Below are 14,951 nucleotides of genomic sequence, written 5' to 3' on the forward strand. Positions count from 1 at the left end.
CCTAATAAAAATTATGACTAGCACAATCGATAAATATAGTTAATGAAATAAAAATAATTAAAACAAGTGTTCTAATAACTATGTCAATTAATGATTTTAGCATAATAAAAATATGAAATATAGCTATGACAATTTAAATAAAATAAAGAGATAAGGAAGAGAGAGGCAAAAAAATTTATAGTGGTTCGGCTTCAACTCGGCCTACGTCCACTCCTCAAGCTTCACTTGAGATTTTCCACTATTTTCTAACTTCACAGGGTGCTAGTAACCTTTTCATATATGGAGCAATCCTCCACGGATTTTACATAGACTTTCTAAGTCCAAAAAAACATGGAGAGTACTACACTCTTACAAGATTGAAAAGAAAGTATTTTTGCTTTCACAGAAAATTACAACAATTATCTCTCAAAGATAGATATAAAAATGAGACTCTAATTTTTCTGTAATCCTCAAACAGGAAAGATGGGCTTAAAGCTATACGACTTAATGTATAATTTCTAAGAGAGGACGTAAACAAAAATTGAAGAACACTTCTTAGAAAAATTTTCAGAGAATAGATGAGGGTGATTTTAGATCAAAGGATATTTTCTGATTTTTGTAACTTATTTATAGTTTCTGCATCTTGTTTACATCATAGGCTTTGGTATATATAATGAAACTTATAGCCGTTTATAGTCGTTGTATTCATTTTAATATCTCCCACTCCATCATTACTAATTTGAATATCTTCCACTAGAACCTTTTGAACTATTTGAATTGCTGCTTTGCTGGGCTGTTTGAACCTCTATTTTTGGGCTATTTGAACCTCTGTTTTCGGCTGTTTGAACTCCTGATTTGATCAAATATTAATTACATTCTAACAACATTTAGAATAAAGGTTTATGTGAGAAATAATGGGACAAAATAAATTTTAATTCTATTTTTCTCTTTCAAATAAATTAAAACATAAGTAAATAAATCTTCAAAATAAATGTTGATTCTATTTTTCTCTTTCAAATAAATCATCAAAATAAATTTTGATTCTATTTTTCTCTTCCAAATAAATTAAAACATAATTAAATAAATTATCAAAATAAATAAGTCTAGCAATCTCTCCCTTTTTTATGATGGCACACAATGATGTTTTGATTTGTTTTGGGAGTAAGAAAAGCTCCCGCTCAAGTCATGGTTCCGAAATTCATTTCTAAATACATAAGTTAGCACATGTGTAATAAATAAGCTTTAATCAGAGACATGATATGAGACTAAGATATCAAACTATAAATACATAACATCATAATATATAACATTATAAGTTTTTCCCCCTGTGACATTATCAAAAAAGAAATCATGGCTCAGAATCTGGAAGAGGAGAAGGAGTAAAATGATAATGATAAATGGCATCAAAAATAGATAATCAAGACATATATACATATATATACGATTCGCGCACCACTCTCTTTTCCGTCGAAAATCGCGTCAGACACGCGGCTTCGCTTTTGCGTCAACCGACCGACAAAAGTGAGACGGGTCAATCAACTGCCTCGGCTCTCTCTCCCTCTTGTCTTCTTCACTTCCGTCTTCTTCTTCTTAATCACTCTCTTCTCCTTCTTCTTCATCATTCGCTTGCATCACTTTCTACGTCGTCTTGAGAGAGATAGAGCAGAGAGACTGAGCAGAGTAGAGCAGAGAGACTGCCAAAAACGACTTCTTTCGATTACATTTCCCTTGTCGACCACATGGCCTCGCCCCGTCCCCTCACTCTCTTTCCAGACCTGAATGACCTCTCAAGCGCTACTGGGCCGAGTGCCCTGGCGCCTACTCTTCCCAACCTTCTTATGATGTCGATTGAGCAAATAATGGCAGCGCAATCAGATATTGAAGCCAATTATTTCACACTGACGTCCTGTATGGAGACGGTGACTGCAGTCACAAAATTGGCGCATCGACTGCAGAACAGAATGAGTGAGCTCCACTAGGTCAACGCCCAACTCTCTCTGCTCCAGCGCATGTACAAAGATGTGCGAGCAGAGATTTGTGCACTGAAGGCCGAAAATAAAGAGCTTAAACGGAAGACCACTTCTATGGCCCGATTTGGAGTAACGTCATTCTTGGCTTTTGATAGTCAGCAGGGAGTTCTCGCTCTTGACGAAAGCACAGGGACAGGGCCTTCAAGGGCCTCCCAAGGTAATAAAAAAGGAAGAAAACGATGGAAGAGACGAGTAAGTGAGATCGGTGTATGGCCATAAACAAAAAAAAATGAAGGTTTTTTTTTTATGTAAATATTTTTATTTTGATTGGCGTATGGCCGTAAAAAAAAAAAAATGAAGGGTGTTTTGTTTTTGTTTTTTTTTTTTTGTAAATATTTGTATTTGTATTTGTATTTGTTTTTATTTTTATGTTTAAATACTGAAAAATGAAATTAAAAAGCAAAAAAAAAAAAAAAATTAAGCCCAAACAAAAAATAATAATCAGAAAAAAAATTAAGCCTAATAACAAAATAAAAAAAATTAAAATAAAATAATACCAGCAGAAATTAAACTTAATGAGACGTTGGTTTTGCTGGAATAGTAATGCAAAAAAAAAAAAAAAAAATACCATGAGGGTTTTTAAAAAAATTAATGTATGCAAAGTTAATTTTACCTCAAGATGCAAAACCCCAAAAAAAAATCACACAGTTAAGAATAGCAAACTGTTAAGGAGAATAATTGTATAAAAGACTTGAGAGTATTCAACTGATATAAATGTTTCCATTTCAATGTAGTAATACACATATATTATTTTAACAAAAATTCAAGTATCACAGTCATAACAAAACTTTTTAAGTAGAAATCGACATTCCAAGCTCGTCACGAATAAAATTGAAGCGATCCTCGCTTAGGGGTTTTGTGAAAATATCCGCCAATTGCTTGTCGGTGTTTACAAATTCAAATACAATATCCCCTTTTTGAACATGATCTCTTAAAAAATGATGTCGAATTTCGATATGTTTTGTTCGTGAGTGTTGAATCGGATTTTTGCTTAAATTGATGGCACTAGTAGTATCACATTTAATAGGGATATGATCATAATGCAAATCAAAGTCCTCCAATTGTTATTTTATCGAAAGTATTTGGGCACAACAACTTTCGGAAGCTATATATTAAGCTTCAGCCGTTGATAAAGCAACAAAATTTTACTTTTTGCTAAACCAAGATAATAATGAGTTACCAAGGAAGTGACAAGTGCCACTGGTGCTTTTTCTATCAAGTTTGCATCCGGCAAAATCGGCATCCGAGTAACTAATTAAGTCAAATGCAACTCCTCTAGGATAAAACAGTCCTAAATTTTGAATGCCAACATGATATCTAAAAATTATTTTAACAGCACTAAGATGTGATTCCTTAGGATTTGATTGATGTCTAGCACACATACAAACACTAAACAAAATATCGGGTCTACTTGCGATTAAATAAAGAAATGAGCCGATCATACCTCGATATTTTGTTTAATCAATGGACTTACCTTTTTCATCCTTGTCTAGCTTAATGGATGTGCTAATAGGAGTTCCAACTATTTTTGAGTCATACATACTAAATTTTTTGAGTAGTTCTTTTGTGTACTTAGCTTGGTTGATAAAAATTCATTCCTTACATTGTTTGATTTGAAGTCCAAGGAAATAATTTAGCTCCCCCATCATGCTCATCTCAAACTCACCTTGCATACACTTAACAAATTCTTTACACAAGGTTTCATTAGTAGCACCAAATATAATGTCATCCACATATATTTGCACAATAAGTAAATCATCATTTTTAGTTTTAATAAAAAGTGTTGTGTCAATCGTTCCTCTAGAAAAATTATTTTCAATCAAAAATTTACTCAATCATTCATACCATACAAGAGGTGCTTGTTTCAAACCATATAAAGCTTTTGATAGTTTAAAAACATGATTTGCAAAAGCATGATCTTCAAAATCTGGGGGTTGTTTAACATAAACTTCCTCATTTATAAAACCATTTAGAAATGCACTTTTTACATCCATTTCATAAAGTTTGAAATCTCTAAAATATGCAAATGCAAGTAACATGCGAATGGCTTCTAATCTAGCAACCGGAGTAAAGGTTTCATCGAAATCAATACCTTCTTCTTGATTGTATTCTTATGCAACAAGTCTAGCCTTGTTTCTTATAATTGTGCCGGATTCATCAAGCTTATTTCGAAAGATCCATTTGGTACCGATAATGGTATGATTTTTAGGTTTTGGCACAAGTTCCCACACTTTTTTTTCTTTTTTTTTTCCTGAAATTGGTTAAGCTTTTCATGCATCATCCAATGTTCATCGAATTCGGCTTCTTGAAAGTTTTTAGGCTCAATCTGTGAGAGAAAAACCAAGTTACTATAATTTTTTTTAAGTGAAAAGCGAGTTTCAATACTTTTTGTAGGGTCACCTAGGATTAAATCCTTAAGGTGATTATGAACAAACTTCCATTTTCTTGGCAAATCATCATTGTTTCCTCCTTCTTCTTGAGGTGGGAGAATAGGTTGTTCAATCTCTTTGTTCAACTTACATGGTTGGTTTTCTTCTTTGTAGATACTTGAATCTTCCACATTTGGTTCCAAATCTATATTATCACTAACAATTTACTTTTCAACAAAGATGTTAATTTCATCAAATGCAACATGTATAGATTCTTCCACAGTAAAAGTTCTTTTATTAAAAACACGATAAACTTTGCTAGTTAAGGAATAACTAAGAAAAATTACTTCATCAGATTTTGAATCAAATTTACCTAAGTTATCCTTACCATTATTATGCACAAAACATTTACAATAAAAAACATGCAAGTGACTAATGTTGGGCTTTCTATCATGCCAAAGTTCATAAGGAGTCTTTTTTAGAATATGTCTAATTAATGCACGATTTAAAATATAGCATGCGGTGTGAACGGCTTTGGCCCAAAAATATTTAAGAAGATTATTTTCGCAAAGCATTGTTCTACTCATCTCTTCTAAAGTTATATTCTTCCTTTCTACTACACCATTTTGTTGAGGGGTTCTAGGTGCTGAAAAATTATGTCCAATACCATGCTCATCACAAAACAATTCAAATTTCTCATTTTCAAATTCTCTACTATGGTCGGTTCGAATATTAGTAATAAGAAAGCCTTTTTCATTTTGAATTCTACGATAGAGTTTTGTGAAAGAAGAAAATGTTTCATCTTTGTGTACTAAAAACATAACCCATGTAAATCTTGAATAATCATCAATAATAACAAGACAATAATGTTTATCACCTTGACCTTGAGGGACCAAATAAATCCATATGCAGTAGTTGTAAAGGTCTAGTTGTGGAAATGTGAGATTTTGATTTAAACGATATTTTAGTTTGTTTTCCTTGTTGACAAACACTACAAAGATGATCTTTTTTAAATTTAATTTTTGGAAGTCCAATGACCAAATCCTTTCTCAAAAGTTTAGCAATTAAATCCATATGAGCATGACCAAGTCTTCTATGCCATAACTAACTATTTTCATTATTAACATATAGACATTTAACATCACTAGCATAGAGATTATTGAGATGAAAAACATAAACATTATTGTGACGATTACCAACGAATAAAATTTTATGATCATTGGTGTTTTCAATTGCGCAATGTAATTTATCAAAAATAACTCGATTACCTTTATCACATAATTAACTAATACTAAGTAGATTATGTTTAAGTCCATCAACAAGTAAAACATTTTCAATAGAAGGGTTAGGAGAAATACCGATGCTACCAATACCGATGATTTTTCCTTTCTTGTTGTCTCCAAAAGTAACAAAGCCTCCATCTTTAAATGACAGTGTAGTAAAGAATGATTTATCTTCGGTCATGTGTCTGGAACATCCACTATCAAGGTACCACTTCCCCTCTTTAGCTTTGGACTTAAAATAAATCTACAAGATAACAATCAAGTGTTGGTTTTTGATACCCATAGTTTCTTAGGTCCTTCTTGGTTAGTTTTGCTAGATTCCTTAACAATCCAAATCTTTTTAATCCCCATGTTTATATTATTTTTGAATGGACAAGAAGATATATAATGTCATTTCTTTCTACAATAACAACAAGTAATATGAGGGTGAGTCATGAGATGTGCCTTTTCAAAAATTGTATTGAGATTCTTTGTTTTTTAATAAGGTCATATCCAATGTCCGCTTTATCGAAAACACATCTTTGATTTCCAAGAAGCATGTTGAGATTATTTCTACCTTTTACAAAATTTTCAAGTGTTTTTGTTAAATCATCAATATTATTTTTTAAAGTAGATTTCTCATTAGAGATAGTATCAAAATTATTTTTCAAAACAATTTTTTCCTTCTTTAATTCTTCTACATTAATAGATAAAGATGCAACAGATTTCTTCAACACATTATTTTTTGCACAAATTTTTCTAAATTCATCTTGTAGTTCATGGAATGCACTTTCAAGTTTTTCATAAAGAGTAGTTACCTCATCTTGAGTAGAGTCTGCATCTTCAAGAGCATAAGACATAAGTTGGCTACTTCATTTTCAATTTCATTACTTGAGCTTTCATTTTCATTTTCTCCCCAAGCTGCTACCATGGCCTTTTTGTTTCTTTTGTAACTTTTCCATGATTCTTCAATTTTGAACAATCTATTTTCATATGTCCAAGATTTTTGCACTCATAGCAAATAATAGGCTCTTTCTTGTTATCTTTGTTGTATTCTTTCTTGAAATGTCTTATTCGTCATAATTATTTTTCTTGAAGTTCTTTTTAAGATTTCTACTAAACATGACATAACTTTCATCCTCACTGGAGTTTTTATGTTCTTCTTCATTTGATGAGGCTTTGAATGCAATTCCACTTTTTTTTTTTTTTTTTTTTTTTTTCAACATCCTCATGTCCTTTCATGGTGATCTCATGAGTCATAAGGGAACCCATAAGCTCATCCAATCCAAGTATGAAGAGATTTTTGGCTTCTATAATGGCTGTGACCTTTGCTTCCCAATTTTTTGGTAAACACCTAAGAATTTTTCTCACCAACTCACTGTTAGTATAAGTTTTGCCAAAAGATTTCAAAGAGTTTATAATTTCAGTAAATCTAGTAAACATACTAGAAATAGATTCATCAGAGTTCATTTTAAATAATTCATAACTATGAACAAGCACATCAATACGAGATTTCTTCACTTGGTTTGTACCTTCATACGTTACCTCAAGTTTGTCCCAAATTTCTTTTACCGAATCACAACTTGAAATTCTATTATACTCTTTAGAGTCTAATTCACAAAAAATGGTGAGTTTGGCTTTAATATTAGCTTGCAATAATTTATGATCCCTCTCATCACATTCATCTTTTATTTTAGGTACACTAATATTGTCTACTAATTTGGTAGGAATTTTTGGACCTTTGGTGATAATAATGCACATGGCATAATCAGTGGCTTGTAGGTATAGGGTCATCTTATCATTCCAATGACTATAGTTGTTTCCGTCAAACAATGGTGGCCTATTTGTGGCTTGTCCTACAGCTAAGGTTGCCATGGATCGAAACTCTCAAATGGTTAAATCTAAAACAAGAGTCTAGTCTGATACCAATTGTTACCCAAAAGACAACCTAAGAGGAGGGGTGAATTAGGTTTTTACAAATAAAAATAATAATACCCTAATAAAAATTATGACTAGCACAATAGATAAATATAGTTAATGAAATAAAAATAATTAAAACAAGTGTTCTAACAACTATGTCAATTAATGATTTTAGCACAATAAAAATATGAAATATAGCTATGGCAATTTAAATAAAATAAAGAGATAAGGGAGAGAGGCAAAAAAATTTATAGTGGTTCGGTTTCAACTCGGCTTACGTCTACTTCTCAAGCTTCACTTGAGATTTTTCACTATTTTCTAACTTCACAGGGTGCTAGCAACCTTTTCACCTATGGAGCAATCCTCCACGAATTTTACACAGACTTTCTAAGTCCAAAAAAACATTAAAGTACTACACTCTTACAGGATTGAAAAAAAATGTGTTTTTGTTTTCACAGAAAGTTACAAGAATTATCTTTCAAAGATAGATATAAAAACGAGACTCTGATTTTTCTGTAATCTTCACACAAGAAAGATGGGCTTAAAGCTATACGACTTAATCTATAATTTTTGAGAGAGGATGTAAACAAAAATTGAAGAACACTTCTCAAATTTTTTTTCAGAGAATAGATGAGAGTGATTTTAGATCAAAAAATATTTTCTGATTTCTGTAGCTTATTTGTAGTTTTTGTATCTTGTTTACATCATAGGCTTTGGTATATATAATGAAACTCATAGCCGTTGTATTCATTTGAACATCTTTTACTCCATCATTACTAATTTGAATATCTTCCACTTGAACCTTTTGAACTACTGCTGTGCTGGGTTGTTTGAACATCTGTTTTTGGCTGTTTGAACATATGTTTTGGATTGTTTGAACTTCTGATTTGATCAAATATTAAATACATTCTAACAGCATTTAGGATAAAGGTTTAGGTGAGAAATAATGGGACAAAATAAATTTTGATTCTATTTTTCTCTTTCAAATAAATTAAAACATAATTAAATAAATCATCAAATAAATGTTGATTCTATTTTTCTCTTTCAAATAAATCATCAAAATAAATTTTGATTCTATTTTTCTCTTCCAAATAAATTAAAACATAATTAAATAAATCATCAAAATAAATAAGTCTAACAAATGTATTTGGAGATAACTCTACTAAGGAGAGCTTTATCACCGTGGAGTTATCTCTACCTAGTAGAGCTATATTTACCAGCTAGCTTTACCAATGAGAGATCGACCATTACATGGGCTCTACTTTTGTTGGCTCTACTCCTTTGGAAACTTAGCCAAAAATTGATGAAAATATTTGAAGCTAGCTCTATCAAAGAGAGCTCTATCACCTTGGAGCTCTACTTCATTGGGGCTCTCCGGTCAGTGGGTTCTTCTTTAGGAAAGATAATTGTTATTAAGCATGGTATGGTGCGTTTCAGGAACTCTATCTTGGTTAATTCTTCTGAGAATTCTACTTTAGAAGTCAAGGTAGCGAGGGCACCTAGGTGTCGATTGGTAGAGCAAGGAGTGTGTTCTATCCTTACTGTGTCGAATTCATTTGTCGGCTTTCGAACGATGGTTTTGTATGAAGCAAACGGGGCTCTTTGATAGCGTAGTCTCCATTGGTCTGCTTGACCACTAGATTAGAGTCTCCTTTCATACCTAGAAAACTTACTCCTAGATGGAGTGCTGCCATAAGCCCCAATATCAGGGCTTCATACTCTGCCTCGTTGTTGGAACATCTAAACTCCAGTTTGTATGACAAATTGACTTAAGTTTTATTTAGAGAAGTACTATTCCAACTCCTCCTTTGGAGGTAGATGATTCGTCGAAGCTCAAGCTCCATTCTCCTTCGATATTCACTTCAACATCTTGAAATTCATCACCTGGAAGTTCATTTGAGGGCAGCTCATGTTTCTGCTTGGGAAATGAGCTAGGATGTTAGCCGAAACTTGGCTCTTGATGGCCTTAAGGGCTTTGCAAATGATACCATATTCTGCCTACGAGAGAAGCCAGTGAGGCGGCCTATCAGAGAGGGCCAGTCTTGTAAGCTGTGAGCATCCCTTCGATACACATTGACACCAGATGATGTTCTTCCATTGGATCTTGAATGTCTACTACTTTCTCTCTTAAGCGGAGAACATAAACCAAGATATCTTCTCCTTATCGCTGTGTCTCTCTCATGAGGTGGAGAGTAGTTAATCTCTCTTCGACATAAAAGAACTTGATATAAAACTTCTTCACCAAGTCTTCCCATGAAGATATGGAACCAGCGGGGAGGTTGGCATACTAAGAAAATGCTCGGTCTATGAGGGATTTGGAGAACTCTAATACTGAGGTTTCAGTCTTCTTGGTGGGCACCAAAAGCATCAAGAAAGCGCGAAACGTGCTCCCTAGCATTCCCCTTTCATCCATCAAAGCAGACAAACTTGGGTACAGTTCTAGAGAAGCAGGGATGTGACCTTTGTCTGAAGTAGACTGTATATGTGTTCTTTCACCACGTCTAATGTCAATGATTGGGTTAAAGGAGTCTGGTTTGGCAGAAGAGTCGGAGAGTAAGTTGAAGCCATTACGGTGGGAGTTCCACCAACCGAACCAACTTGTGGTGGAGGTACTTGGCTTGGAGCCGATAGAGGGAGCGGGGTGGCTGTTTGTCCTCCTGCTTGGTTTTGCAAGTTCTTTTGTGGAGTGGGGTTAGCCTCGTCTCTTTCTCCAAGCAAAGTCAAAGAGGGAGCTATCATTGTTGGGAGACAACTCCACGACGTTGATGATCCTGAGGTCTTAGCCTCCAATCCACAATCCTCTAATGATCCCAAGCGGGAGTACCTAGGTCCTACTCCCGACCTAGGCAGCCAAGGGGGTGAGTGCATAGGGTGAGCCAAGGGCTCATCCTGAGCAACTAAGTAAACATAGGTGAGCCAAGAGTCCAACTATGTTGCTATGGAGTTGGGATGAGTAGGCAAAGAATATACTTCTTGAGTTATGAAGGGCCATGGAGAGCTCTAGGTGAGCCAGCTCTATCAAAGTGAGCTATGGCCATGTTTTCATACTTGGTGTTGTGCATGCCCCCACTTAGGCTAGGCATACGAACCCAACTCATCGTGGTGCCTCAAGGGTCTGCCACGTGGATGTGTGATGGTGAGAATGTGACGCCTGTAAGGCTTACCACGTACCAAGCATAATATAGATACCCACATTAGGGAATGGGCTTAACAATATATATCAAGCCATTCAACGCATCACCCGTAAGCCTTGGTATTTTCTAGTCAAAGCATGAATCAATGATTAAATAAAGCAATTGAAATTAAAATTACTCTACTAATTTTTTTTTTTAATATTTTCTTACTCTTTCCTGAAATTTCTTATCCAAATATTTTTTGCTTTTAGTTCATGGGGCTCACATGAAAGTTATTATAACATGATTCACACAGTCCATGTCTTTTATGCTAATTTTTTTTTTCTTTTTTTTTTTTTTGCTTTGTTAAATTTACACGATGTCATGGTACTTATAATAAGTTAATTACCATGAATAGTAATCATTTAATGACAAAACAAAAATGTAAGCTTGACCAAAGAAAGAAGTTGGCATGCTTTTATTGTTGTTATCAGATAGGCTGCACTAAAATGTCTTCAATTTAGAGAGCATTCCACTGTTAATTTTGGGAAGAAATTGGCAGGTCTTTATTCATTTGCTTTAGATGTTGGCTGAGATGTTTGTCATGGGTGCTTTACAGTCTTAGATTTGCATGCGAACTTGTCTGATGTATCTAATAGCAATTTACCTTCATTAAGTCATTAGGTGAGATTACATGTTTCAATTCTACCCAACTTCACAACTTCACAATTTTGGCGACTGTTAGACACACTACATGAACACTCCTTGCAAATCTTTTTTATCCTATTTTAGTCTTTGTTCCAGTTATGTGCAACTTTTCTTATGAAATCTTAAGGTTGTGTTTAGATCATGATTTTGGGTATAGATTTAGAAAAGGAAAGGGAAATGGAGAAAAAATTTAACTTATATTTTATTCACATTTCACTCACATTTTTCTCCATTCCAAATCTTGCTTATATTATATTAACATTTCACCCATTATTTCTGTTTCCGTCTCCGTTTCCTTTTCCAATGCCCTATCCAAATCTATGATTCAAACACAACTTAGCATTGGTTTGTGTCATTCCATTAGCTTCAATTATCGAATTAGAAGAGAGTTTGCTTGTAGCATGTTTTGGAGGAGAAGATAAAACATGGGAGTCAAATGGAAATTTCATTGGAAAAGTAGGGCTTATTTGATATTTCCCTTGTCGTTTTGCTGCTTCATTAGAATATATCTAAGAATTGAAGCCTGTAATTTTGGGGTCTCATGCATTGTTGCAATGTCCTGCGGTGTGACATTGTATGTGATGCTAGTTGGTGCATATCCTTTTGAGGACCCTGATGAACCAAAAGACTTCCGGAAGACGATACATGTATTTCTTTTGATATTGAATATACTTTCTTACCTTAAAAATTGTGGATTCCATGTTAAGTATCTATATAAATCAATTACCATTCACATAATTCAATATGTCTATGTATAGCCTTTGGTTTAGCGTCACCAATTGACAATATCAAAATTAAATGAATAATTAATTATTTAATACAAGTCTCTCAAATCAAAGGAAAATAAGTGTATCATAATAGAATTATCTTTTAAACTAACAATGATCATTTCATAGGTGTTTTCAAAACCGATCATGTTCAGTGGATGATGATGGAGTAAATCATTCTATCATATATTAGCAAAACAAGTATATGCCATAATAGTGTGATGCCCAATGAACACCCATAGTCTAGAATATTAATTGGGTCTACAAGGCACCAAAAAATCATAATTCCAAACTTTTGATTCATTAACCATTAATAAACCTTATGTTCACGTTATATATAATATTAAATATAACATTATTCAGCATAATAATATATAAAAATACAAAATAAAATGTCAAATAATTTATTTAATCAATTAATAAAGTTAATAAATTGATTTTTGAAGTGACAAATGCTAACCGGTGTTCATGCACTCCAATTCCTCATCCACTTCGTTCACCACCACCAAAATCCTCCTGCTGTCCATAGACATCTGTGCTTGCGCCTCGATCTGAAAGAACATCACGATAGATTGTTCTAAGTCCTTAAGCTTAATTGTGTAGAGCGATTTCTTGCAGCAATTCCACCAGTGGATCTTCTCGCACTTATTTACAAAGTGTAGACCTTCTTTCAAACGGTTGGTGAACATCTCTGTGTCTTGCTCCGATCGGCCCAATTTTCTGTTTAGGTTGTCGATTTCTTCGAGCATCGGGCTTATCTGATTCAGCCTCGACCTAGGCTTGTGAGGGTGGACTTGAATTGCACAGCATTAATTATCCCATTGTCAACAGCTCGCAGTAATTCCCCAAACGCCGCTCCCAAAGCGACACCTCCAACCAGTGAACCAGCCATCGATGTCTTCCAAAACCCACTCTAGTTCCAGAGAATTGGGATTGGGTTTGGTGTTGTTATAGTGAAGGCTATGGAACTTGCAAGTGAAGCAGTTGTGAACGCGAGAGCAGTGAAGAAGTAGTGATGGAATTTCTGCCAAGTTTCTTCGATTCTTCGTGTGGAATTTTAATTCTGGAGGGGGGAAAAAGGTGTGGAAAACAATGCATACCCTTTTTCAAAAAGAAATATTCGTTTCGTGGCTTTTGGAAAATAGTAGGAAGAGAGCCTGAAGCTTCCCAGGTCTCTCCCCTATTGACTATGAACAATAGTGACAGTGACTGATCAAATTCCAAAACTAATAAAAAAGTAAGTGAGAATTGAACCCCGACGTGAATCGAACGCACAACCTTCTGATATGGAGTCAGACGCAATGCGCCCCGGATCCACGTTGTTCCATTTCTCTCTCTCATATTTACTTTTGATCAGCATGACCAAGCCACCCGCTTCGTGCCATTGCAATACAAAAAAATTAGGATAAATTATAAACACATCCTTTGAGATTTATTTAAATTATAAATCGCTTCTTGTAGTTTTAAAAATTATATTATGTTTCTTAAGTTTTTAATTTTATAATAAATAGATCATTTTATTAATAAATTATCAATTTAATTAACAGTTTTAAATAATGTTAAAATTTTATTTCAATTAATAATTCAGATAATTTTATTATTATATAGGTGAATAGTTAGAAATTTCACTTTTTTAATTAATTCTGTTAAATAAAAAATTCTGACAGAGAGGTATTTGTAATTTTCCAAACCACAAGGGGCAATTCATATTTTGAGTAAATCTCAGGGAATGTATTTGTAATTTACCTAAAAAACTAAGATCCCAGAATTAGGAATCCCTAATTTACCTAGAACGAGTATGTATGGTAGAAATTAAATTGATAAAGTATAAAATTCATGAATGAAATGAATCTAAACCATTAATTCTTATTTTTTTTGATAAATTTTGAGTGAATAATTATGAATTTATAGCCTTATTGATGGTAATAAGTTAGATCAATATGTGCAAAAATGTTCAAGAAAATGATGCAATCAAGAGAAAGTTTCAAAATATGATTTACATCACCCACTAGTGGGTGGATGATGAAGCTTAGAGAGTACTCAAAATGATATCTATATTATGAACGTGCAGTGGCGGAGTCAGAAAATTAATTTAGAGGGGACACTTACTAATTATAATAATTTTTACAAAAATATTTCACGTAAATTTTTTATGATTGATTTCAGGAAACATAAAAAAAAAAAAAATTATTTGTAACTAGTGTATCATGGATAATACAAAAAAAAAATATGGATATAAGCCTTAAAATAAATTATATAATGATAAATTATTTTTTGATACAAAATTTGATTAAAATTCTATATAATAGTAATACCACGTCATCATTGGTATGTAACATCACTCACTAATGGTAAATAAACGCATAAAGAGTGAACCTCACATGTCAAATGTAACTAACAATCTAATAAATAGTGAGATTACTTATACTCGCATATCACTAATAATGACATCGTCGTTACATTCAAAAAATTTCATAGCTAATATGGTTTATTTATAATAGTCTCTTCATTTTCAATCAAAACAACCGTTATTGTTTTCATAATTTTTAAAATGTCATTGACATTTCACTCCAATAAAATTTTGTAATTTTTGTTTTAATTATTTTTTTTATATTTGCACAAAAAACCAGGGGACACGTGAGGCCCCTGGTCACATGCTCCCTCCGCCACTGTGAACGTGGATTGTTTTATGAGAATCCCACAATGATAGTCTTTCTTCATCGAAGACATATTAAAACTTGAATAAAAGAGAGCTCTAACATGCATAACAACTATGTCCAAGAGTGTAGCAAGAGAATCATTG

The 14,951-nt window shown here is 33.3% G+C and overlaps 1 long non-coding RNA gene across 1 annotated transcript; it reads right to left on the minus strand.

Annotated features, from left to right (window-relative positions):
• Positions 1-564: 564 nt before the first annotated feature.
• On the minus strand, positions 565-13,553 carry LOC145803008 (uncharacterized). The gene is made up of 2 exons (XR_014344948.1): positions 12,609-13,553; positions 565-5,905 (listed from the first exon to the last, which is right to left on the minus strand). It is a non-coding gene; the product is annotated as an uncharacterized LOC145803008 (long non-coding RNA).
• Between the last annotated feature and the right edge of the window lie 1,398 nt (positions 13,554-14,951).

Source organism: Camellia sinensis, chromosome 1, assembly GCF_055761805.1.
Source record: "Camellia sinensis isolate YWXY chromosome 1, ASM5576180v1, whole genome shotgun sequence".
In the NCBI taxonomy this organism is placed as follows: domain Eukaryota; kingdom Viridiplantae; phylum Streptophyta; class Magnoliopsida; order Ericales; family Theaceae; genus Camellia; species Camellia sinensis.